The following is an 8,059-nucleotide window of genomic DNA, read 5'->3' as shown; positions in this document are numbered from 1 at the left end:
AGGAGTTTGTTATGAAGGACTGATGTTTTTGCTCTACAGAAAAGTGTGATGGTAATCAAGTGAAAATGGCAGGTAGCACAAGGAATTACTATTTTTCTTCCCCTTTGCAACTTTCCTCGACATATTTTTACAGTAATTAAAAGCCCATTTTGAAGAATAGCCCTGTTTTTAATTAGCACCTGCTTCAGTTTCATCTGAGCTCATTCCCTCGAAGAAAGACCAAAACAACCAAGATGGCCGGGCCGGGTCTTGGCTCAGAGCAGTGTGCCAGCAGCTCCCGTCCTGGACGTGGGACAGTGCTGCATCCCCAAGTGCTGCTTCGTGCCACTCCTGCTGCTCCCTTCTGCCTCCTCGTGCTCTCTCTGAAGTCCTTTTGGTGCCTGATCTCAGAGGCAGGGCTGCAGCTGCTGGGCTCAGAGTCATTTCCAGGGACAAAATTTCCTTTGGCTTATTGCTTGGCTGTCTGTCCTTCCATCACCTCACAGTGATACGAACTTACAGGAGCTGAGGGCAACAGTGAGCTGAGGGGTCACTTTAAGGGGAAATTCTTTGTGAAACAATGGTGATGTATCCCTGCTGGAGTCAACTGAAGCAAGTGGAGAAGTCCTGAATTCACCTTTCTGTCACTTAGCATGTTTTGACTTCATGCTCAGCCTGATTTTAGGGTGCAATGCTTGTCCAAGCCTCCAGTTGCAGGAGCACATGGGTTCACTCCAGCATCACCAGCTGGAGAAGCCAGAGCTGTCCACTTCCAGCAGTGCACAGAGACGTGTGGCCTCTGCTTTGAGTGATCCAGAGATGGATGACAGCACTTCTATATTATTTTCTGAGCTTCTGACTTTTACTTATGCCTTTATACTTGCTTCCAGACCTGTACTGTTGTGCGAAACTGGAAAAAGGAGTAAGCCTTTAAAATGGGGTCAGCTGTGTTCCAAGCACTTGCTTGTATGGACTGGGTACTGGGGCTGGAGAAGAGCTGCTCCCTGTGATGCTCATATCTTAAGAGCATGCATACCTCTCTGGGCATATACTGAGAAGGGCTTCAGAATTAGAGAGAGGCATGCATACTGCGGGACCTGGGGATGCTCCCATGGATTTGCTGGGCACTGATGCAGGCAGGACTGGTTCCCAATGGGACAGAGCAGCCAGAGTGGATGGGTGGCTTCATCTGACCCTGTGTCAGCCGCTCAGCTGAGCTGCAGCATTTCTGTTAAGGAACAGAGAAGCAAAGACTTCTCTTACCTCACTATCTGTGTCTAAGCCATTGAGACTCCACTTCTCCTCCCAAAGTAGCTGGCAGCAGCTCCCCTCCCCAGGGTGCACAGGCTCCTGCATTTCCATGCTTGTGTGCATTGTTTGCAGAGGGCTTTAGAATGGAATCCTTCTCACAAGACTTTTTATTTTTTTATTAGCACTTCATTGTTTTTTCAGGGCTGGAAACAAGCTCAGCCATCCTGATGCTATTTTGGACCTCACACCTCTACTTGACCGAAGAGAACTAAGGACAGCTGCAAAAATACAAACAAACAAATAACTTCGACCACTGGATATGCTTTAACTGTTAATGAGCTAAGCCTAACAACCCCCCTAGGAGGCACATGTTAATTTATATGCTTGCATTAGGTCCATCCTGCAGCCTCTCAAGCTGTCTGTGCGCACAGGATGAGCTGAGCAGGGCATAGAGGTGGCACGGAGTCTATGGTGAGGTTTGACTGTGCCACTGGGGCTCGGTGTGGCAATGCCCATTCCCTGCTCCTGAGGGATGGTGAATGGGACTGCAGACAGAAGCTGCAGAGCTGCAGGAAACCATCGTCTCATGTGTAAATAGCAGCGTGATTTAGCCCGCGGCAGCTGCCAGAGCAGTGTGCTGGATGAAGCTGTGCCCCTTGCCTGTGAGGAGCAGGCCTCCCGCCCCTCGCTGCCCTGTTTCAGCCTCCTGTTTTCACCTTGGGCTGCTGGAGCCACGGGAGCTCCTTCACCCACGCAGTGCAGGGGTTTCCCCCCAGCCTGCCAGGCCGTATGCTGCAAAAGGCCCAGGGACACCTCGGGCTGTTGGTACTGGAGCAGCAGAATGGGCCCACAGGCTTCAAGTGTCTCCTTGGTCAGAAAAGCAAAATGTGTAAAAATAGCAGCTTACTGTTGAGGAAAACTGCTTCCTGTCTGGGCCTTATTTCATCACCCAAGGCCAGAGCAGTGCAGCTGTGAAACCGCAGTCTGACCGCGGCTCTCTGCTCCCTACCAGGACATGGCCAACGTGCTGCTGGCCGGGGCACCTCAGGGTGACCTCCTGTCCCTGGGGCTCTGCCTCAGAGAAGCCAGCCTCGAACACTTGGGGCTCTGCATTTGAAATACATGACTTTTTTGTTGTCGTTATTTGTTTGCACTGAAATCACTCAGAGAGGCTTCTTAGTCCTGCTAGGAAGTCCCCACCCTGTTTTACTGATGATCTAAGCTTGTAGTTTGTAACCTCTTGGCCGGCGGTGGGCATTTGTGGGCTGAGTAACTCAGTGCCTCTGCACCTGAGATGGGAGGATGGCCATTTTGTTTGTATGTGGGATTTGTGTCCAGTTGGACAACAGGAGGAAAAGGCTGCAGGGCCCTCAGAGAAGCAGGCTGGAGAGCAGACCTCAGACTGGATCAGTTCTTGAGTCTGATTGAAAGCTTGTAGCTTGAGTACAGTTGGCTATTAGTGGGCATAAGAGTAAAGGCTGGTGGAACTGGCATAGTCTGGTCCAGGGAAACCTGGAATTAAGTGACGTTCTGTTACCAATGGCCAGCAAGATTCTTCAGCTCCTGGTACTACAACACAGAGGTGAAGTCACTTTGTAGGCGATCTTAGAAACAACCCTAACCGTAACCCTTAAGCCAAGTTTTTTTCCTGAGGTAAATACTTCTCCAGTACTACAGGACTTCTCAACGGATTCTCCAGAGAACCTGTGAGGAAAACAAAGAAACAAAGCATGAAATGGCATTAGATATGTCAACATAGTGTATGGGAACTGCTGAGTCCTGGCCTGAACCACTGATTGAGCACCTGGAGAAAGGACCTGGTCAGCCCTGAGAGCACAGGCAAAGGCAATTTAGCTGTGAGACACAAAGGGGGTGCAGCCTGGCTGCATCTCTCTTACACCTCATTTAAGGGCTGACTGCCACTGGGGAAGGGCCTCTGGTTGGAGAGCCCTCCTTGTTGAAGCTTTCCCTTGCAAACCTGGAATCTTCTGATACAGGTGAGCAATCTTCTTCCTTTCCTTGAAAGCGCTTCTCTATTGTGCCAGTCCTTTCATCATCACACCTCTGTGATAATGCCTTTCCTACTGTATTGATCTGCTCAATTGCTACATGTGGCTTCAGATGAGATCTCACCCTAGCAACTGATGATTCCTCTGTGTTTCTGCTGACCCTCAGTCAGTGCTGCACCAGCCTATGTGGTCACCTACCCTCACTTTCACTGCACTGTCAGATGAGCATCAAACAGCAGCGAGCTATGTCACCCAAATCCAGTAAAATGTCTGCACATGGCAGGTGAGACCCAGAAGTCCAGAAAGATACTTCAAAAAGGAAGGAGCATCTCAACCCTGTGTGTATCTCTGTCTGAAGGCCTTGCAAACAGATGAGCAGAGGCTGCCTGAAGTTTGCTCAGCTATGCCGTGGTACGTGGAGGTGGCTCGCATTTCACCAGCACTTGTAGTGTGACTCACCCCAGGAAGAGGTTCCTCTGCTCGTGGTGGGTCCGGGCACTAATGTTATTACTGTAAGGGCCTGGGTTTGCAGCTTCACATTCTTGTTGTCTCTCTCTTTGTTTCGGTCAAGGTACACTCAGAATTTATTTATTTATTTTTTTTTGTGCCCACCTTAGCAGAAAAATAACCATGAGAATTTATATCACTACAATTCCTGTTCCCAAACAGGCTGTAGATAAATACTCCAAGCCGCATCTGATTTGATTTAAGATCTTATTTCTCTTGCTGAGGTATGTTTCCCTCGTGAGGAGGGCAGTCATCAAAGCCATGATGATTCACGCAGTTTTGCAAAGGGGTGGTTTGCCAGTTGTGTTCTCCCAAGCTGTTGCTAGGCTTGTGAATCAGATCTACCTTATTCGTTCCCACAGAGCCAAGGACTTCAGCTGGAGCCATGGCTGGGGGAGATCTGAGTGGTAATGAGGGCTGGGTCAGGAGGGGGAATTTCCATTCTGGGGGAAGTCCTGACACCCCCCAGCTCTTTTGTTATGAATTGGGATGAAAAAGTGAAATTTGGAAATCTCCCATGAGATGTATATTTAGAAACTAGTCAGGAAAAAAGAAAAGTCTAAATAAGACTAAATGACGCTGATTTGTTTCTACTTTCCTATTGTATAAAAATGGAAAAACGAGACATAGGGCAGTGAGAAATATCTGAATGCACAAATGCAATGCAGATTTTATATGTGTAGCTGTGGAAGCAAAAAGACCATAATGAAATGGAACACATCAATGCCATTGAAAAGAACCACCGCGGCGGTGATGAAACACCATGTTTTGACATTCTCCTGTTGTAAAATTTCATTGAAATTGACAAACTGCCGAGAAATATTTTGATTTTGAATAGACTGTACTGGATGAGAAATTGCACTGTTGAAAATTTTTCAGCTGGCTCCTTTGCAAACTGAGTAAACAGCTGACGAGCAGGCCATCGTCGCTGCTGGAGACAGCGAGACAAACACGCGAGGGTCAAATCCTGAGCATTTCAGCAGTCACTCATCAAAATACCATTTAACTTGAGCAGGAAGCTGGACTAAATGTGAACGGCGGTGTTTGGCACACGGTGGGTGTCCAGATGGCCTCGTGTTAGGCACTGCCTTCTGAGGGTGGATCCCACCCAAGTTATTATCAAGGATTCTTGCAACAGCCACGGGAGAGATTGACAAGTCAGATCGCCTTCATTAGGAGCCAAATTCGGGTCTGCTAAATCACCCTCTAAATTTCAAGCAGATGAAAGACGCTGAAGGAGGAGGAAGATGGCAAGAAGCGTTGTTCACTGGAATGCATGTACTGGAACTCACACTCACGTCTTCTGCTGGAGGGACCTCTGCCAAGGGAGAACATCACTTCTCAGGAACTGCTGGTTCGAATTGCCACTTAATCTCTTCAAATTGGCTTTCGTGTACACCCGTGGCACATGGACCTCAGCAGTCTGGTAAGTCTGAAAGTCTGCATTGTTCTCTTGTCAGGTTCTGAGAAAGACGAAACAAAAATGCTGAAGTCCAGTTGCCTCACTTCCAGCAATTTCTTTTAAACTAGTTGCTTGAACTGCTGAAGAATAATATCCACTTAATGTGCTGTCAGGTAGAGAAATGTGTGCCCTGCTTTTGAAGACGTGATGATGTACTGCTTTGTCTCAGGTGCAGAGCTCAGTGCAGCCTGAGGAGTTGCACTGGATGCTCTAAAACCTTACCCTGGCTGCACTGAAAAGTGAGGTAAGAGATGCAGAATAATGCCTAACACCTCAAATGGTGTGTATCAGGGCTATTGCGTGATGAATGAGTTTGCCTTGGGAGTTGAAATTCATGGGTGATAGCTGTAGTGGAGCAGACAAGACTTCTGGATGTACAAAGAAAGAAGGATACAACTCTGAATTTATACAAGACATATTTAATGTCAAACCCTAATGAAGGGTAATGCTTTGACCCCAAGGAAGGCATACATTTGCAATGAAGCTCTGGGATGCCTCACTTGTTGATGGCACACAAAAGCTTGGCGAATTTGGACTGGGAGATAGGCACTGTTATATGTCAGTGTGCAGCCTGGCTGCTGCTATCACAGCACTGGGAGATGGGAGACCTCACAGAGTTCCCTGTGAGGGCTGTATTTGTTTTCCCTTATGACTTTGGCATTAACAGTGGTGTTCTACTAAATGTGACAGATACCACCTGCAGGTGGCCTGCAGTTTTGAGGAGGTAAAACTTCCAAAGCATTGCTCTGTTCAGCAGTGAAATTCCACTGATCTGGAACTTCGGGTGCTTTGTTCCCTGGTTTGCTGATTTGCTGCAAACCTGCTGTTTCTGATTTTCTCTCTGTGGCAATGTACTGGGAACACAGTATATGGCTTCTTGAAGCTTAGAATTGAGCAGGCAAACCACTGATGTGTAAAAGAGGCTTTTGATGCATGGCAATGTTGTAGACATACAAAATATGGCATGTCTGTACAAACACACATGTGCAAACACATTTAGTACTGCTGTGGCTTCAGAAGCACCCTGTGCCTCCCTAGAAGCCTTTCCAGAGGCAGCAACTCAGTCCTGTTACCTTGTGTCTTCCTCTGTGAATGTCCCTTGTACAGCAGAACACAAGGAAGATTCCATCCTGAGTCCCAGAGACGCCTTCATCTCTGTATCTATGCAGCCCCAACCTGTGGCAGCCCTGTGGCCATCCTAAGCACGCGATGCTGGTGAGGTATGTGACCACACACTTGTGCAATGCCTCTAGTTCTTCCCTGCATGCCTCTACACAGGCTGTGCTGTGAGTTCTACTTTTCTTGTTTATTTTGGTTGTACCTGTATGTTCTTCTGCAGATTCAAAGCTCTGAAGAAGCGGTCTTGGCATGACTGTCTGCTGCTGAGTTTGCTGGAGAAATTAAAACTTGTCTTACAGAAGATGGACTCACTGGTTTTATTAATATTGCAAAATAGCTAGATTTGACAAGCAGCCAAGAGCAGAGCTAGTCCCTTTCCCAGCCACAGGTTGTCTTATAGTGAACCCTTCTTTCACTTGGCAGCGCACCGCAAATGTGAGAACCATGCCTCCTCCTGCCATGGCTCTCACATTACCCTCATCTCCACCACGCTGTCCAACTCAGCTTAGCTGAGCATGGAAGCTGCCTCCTCACCCAAGCCTGCAGTGCTTAGCCAGGTGTGCCTGGCTGGATGAGGGAGGGGGACACCGCGTATCCTGATGGCAAACAGGTCCCATGGCAAACACTGTGTCTGTAATAGGAGGTGCCATGAGCTGCTCACATTGGCCAAATGTCCCATGGTTGGTTGAGATGACCCTTCACCTTTGTCTGAAGGGTCACAGCTTGGCTTTTCTACAGCTCCAGGTAGAAGGAAAAGTGCCACTGGCTGCAAGAACTGAATGAGTAATTTGTGATGAATAATTCATGGGAGCAATGCTGCCTTTTTTCCAGAATGCGAGCTGTCTGTAGGAAAAGGCTAGGTTTTTCCCATAGAAACTTTTTATTTGGAAACATTTATTGAACAATCTCTGAAAAAAGAAAATCTTGGTCTGCAGCTTATTAGTGAGTTGTTTGTTGTGAGTGTTTGATAGTCCAAATCCAGACTGCCTCGCGTGCATGCATGCAGCTCACATGGGCCTGATTAAAGTCCATCTAAAGTCAGAGGGAGCCCAGGGTGGCCCGTGCACTGTCTTCTTCTCAGGAGCAGGTTTCTCCCACTCATTGCACCCAGGTGCAGGTATCCACTGTGCTTCAGTGTTGGGCTCAGAACTGGTCAATTTGAAGAACAAATCAATTAATTGTCAGCATCCTCTAGTAACAAGTACAGGTGAGCTTCAGGCAGCGTCCATATAAACTCGGAATTGTTATACAGGTTATAGAGTTTAAAAGGTCTTGTGAAATCATCGTATTGGGCAGAGGAGACAAGACAGCCTTGTATGTAAAGGACTTAAATTATGCAGAATACTTCTTTTTATAAAGCACTTCTAAGCACAGTGACTGCTTTTTTTCCGTGCTTCTACACCAGTTCTGCTTTTCCCAGTTTTAATTGTACTGAGTAGCTTTACTGTTGACTCCAAACCCTTGGAGCAGTCAGCAGGAAGTGAGCACTCAGACATGTGAGAGGACTTGGACCACAGCTTCCCACCCATGCCAGTGAAAGGGTCCTGCTGGGACTTGTGGAGAATGGAGCTTCTGGGCCATCCAGACCGGTGTGAACCACCATAGAGAGCTGTGGTATAATCTTGCATTGTTTTTCAATTCACAAGCTCTTTTCTTCCCAGTGAGCTGTCTCACCTTGCTGTTTTGAGGGCTTGAAATCTTTTATGACTGGAGAGCTGAAGGCACCATCTTT

At 47.5% G+C, this 8,059-nt stretch overlaps 1 long non-coding RNA gene across 1 annotated transcript; it reads left to right on the top strand.

The window, feature by feature from the left end:
* The first annotated feature begins 3,121 nt into the window (after window positions 1-3,121).
* LOC125700124 (uncharacterized) lies at window positions 3,122-7,838 on the top strand. The gene is made up of 4 exons (XR_007379788.1): window positions 3,122-3,227; window positions 3,523-5,172; window positions 6,316-6,428; window positions 6,548-7,838. It is a non-coding gene; the product is annotated as an uncharacterized LOC125700124 (long non-coding RNA).
* Window positions 7,839-8,059: the final 221 nt, after the last annotated feature.

The sequence above is a fragment of the Lagopus muta genome, chromosome 14, assembly GCF_023343835.1.
Source record: "Lagopus muta isolate bLagMut1 chromosome 14, bLagMut1 primary, whole genome shotgun sequence".
NCBI classification, from domain to species: Eukaryota; Metazoa; Chordata; class Aves; order Galliformes; family Phasianidae; genus Lagopus; species Lagopus muta.
Note: the sequence above shows the minus strand (reverse complement) of the source record. Positions and strands in the feature narration are given on the sequence as shown.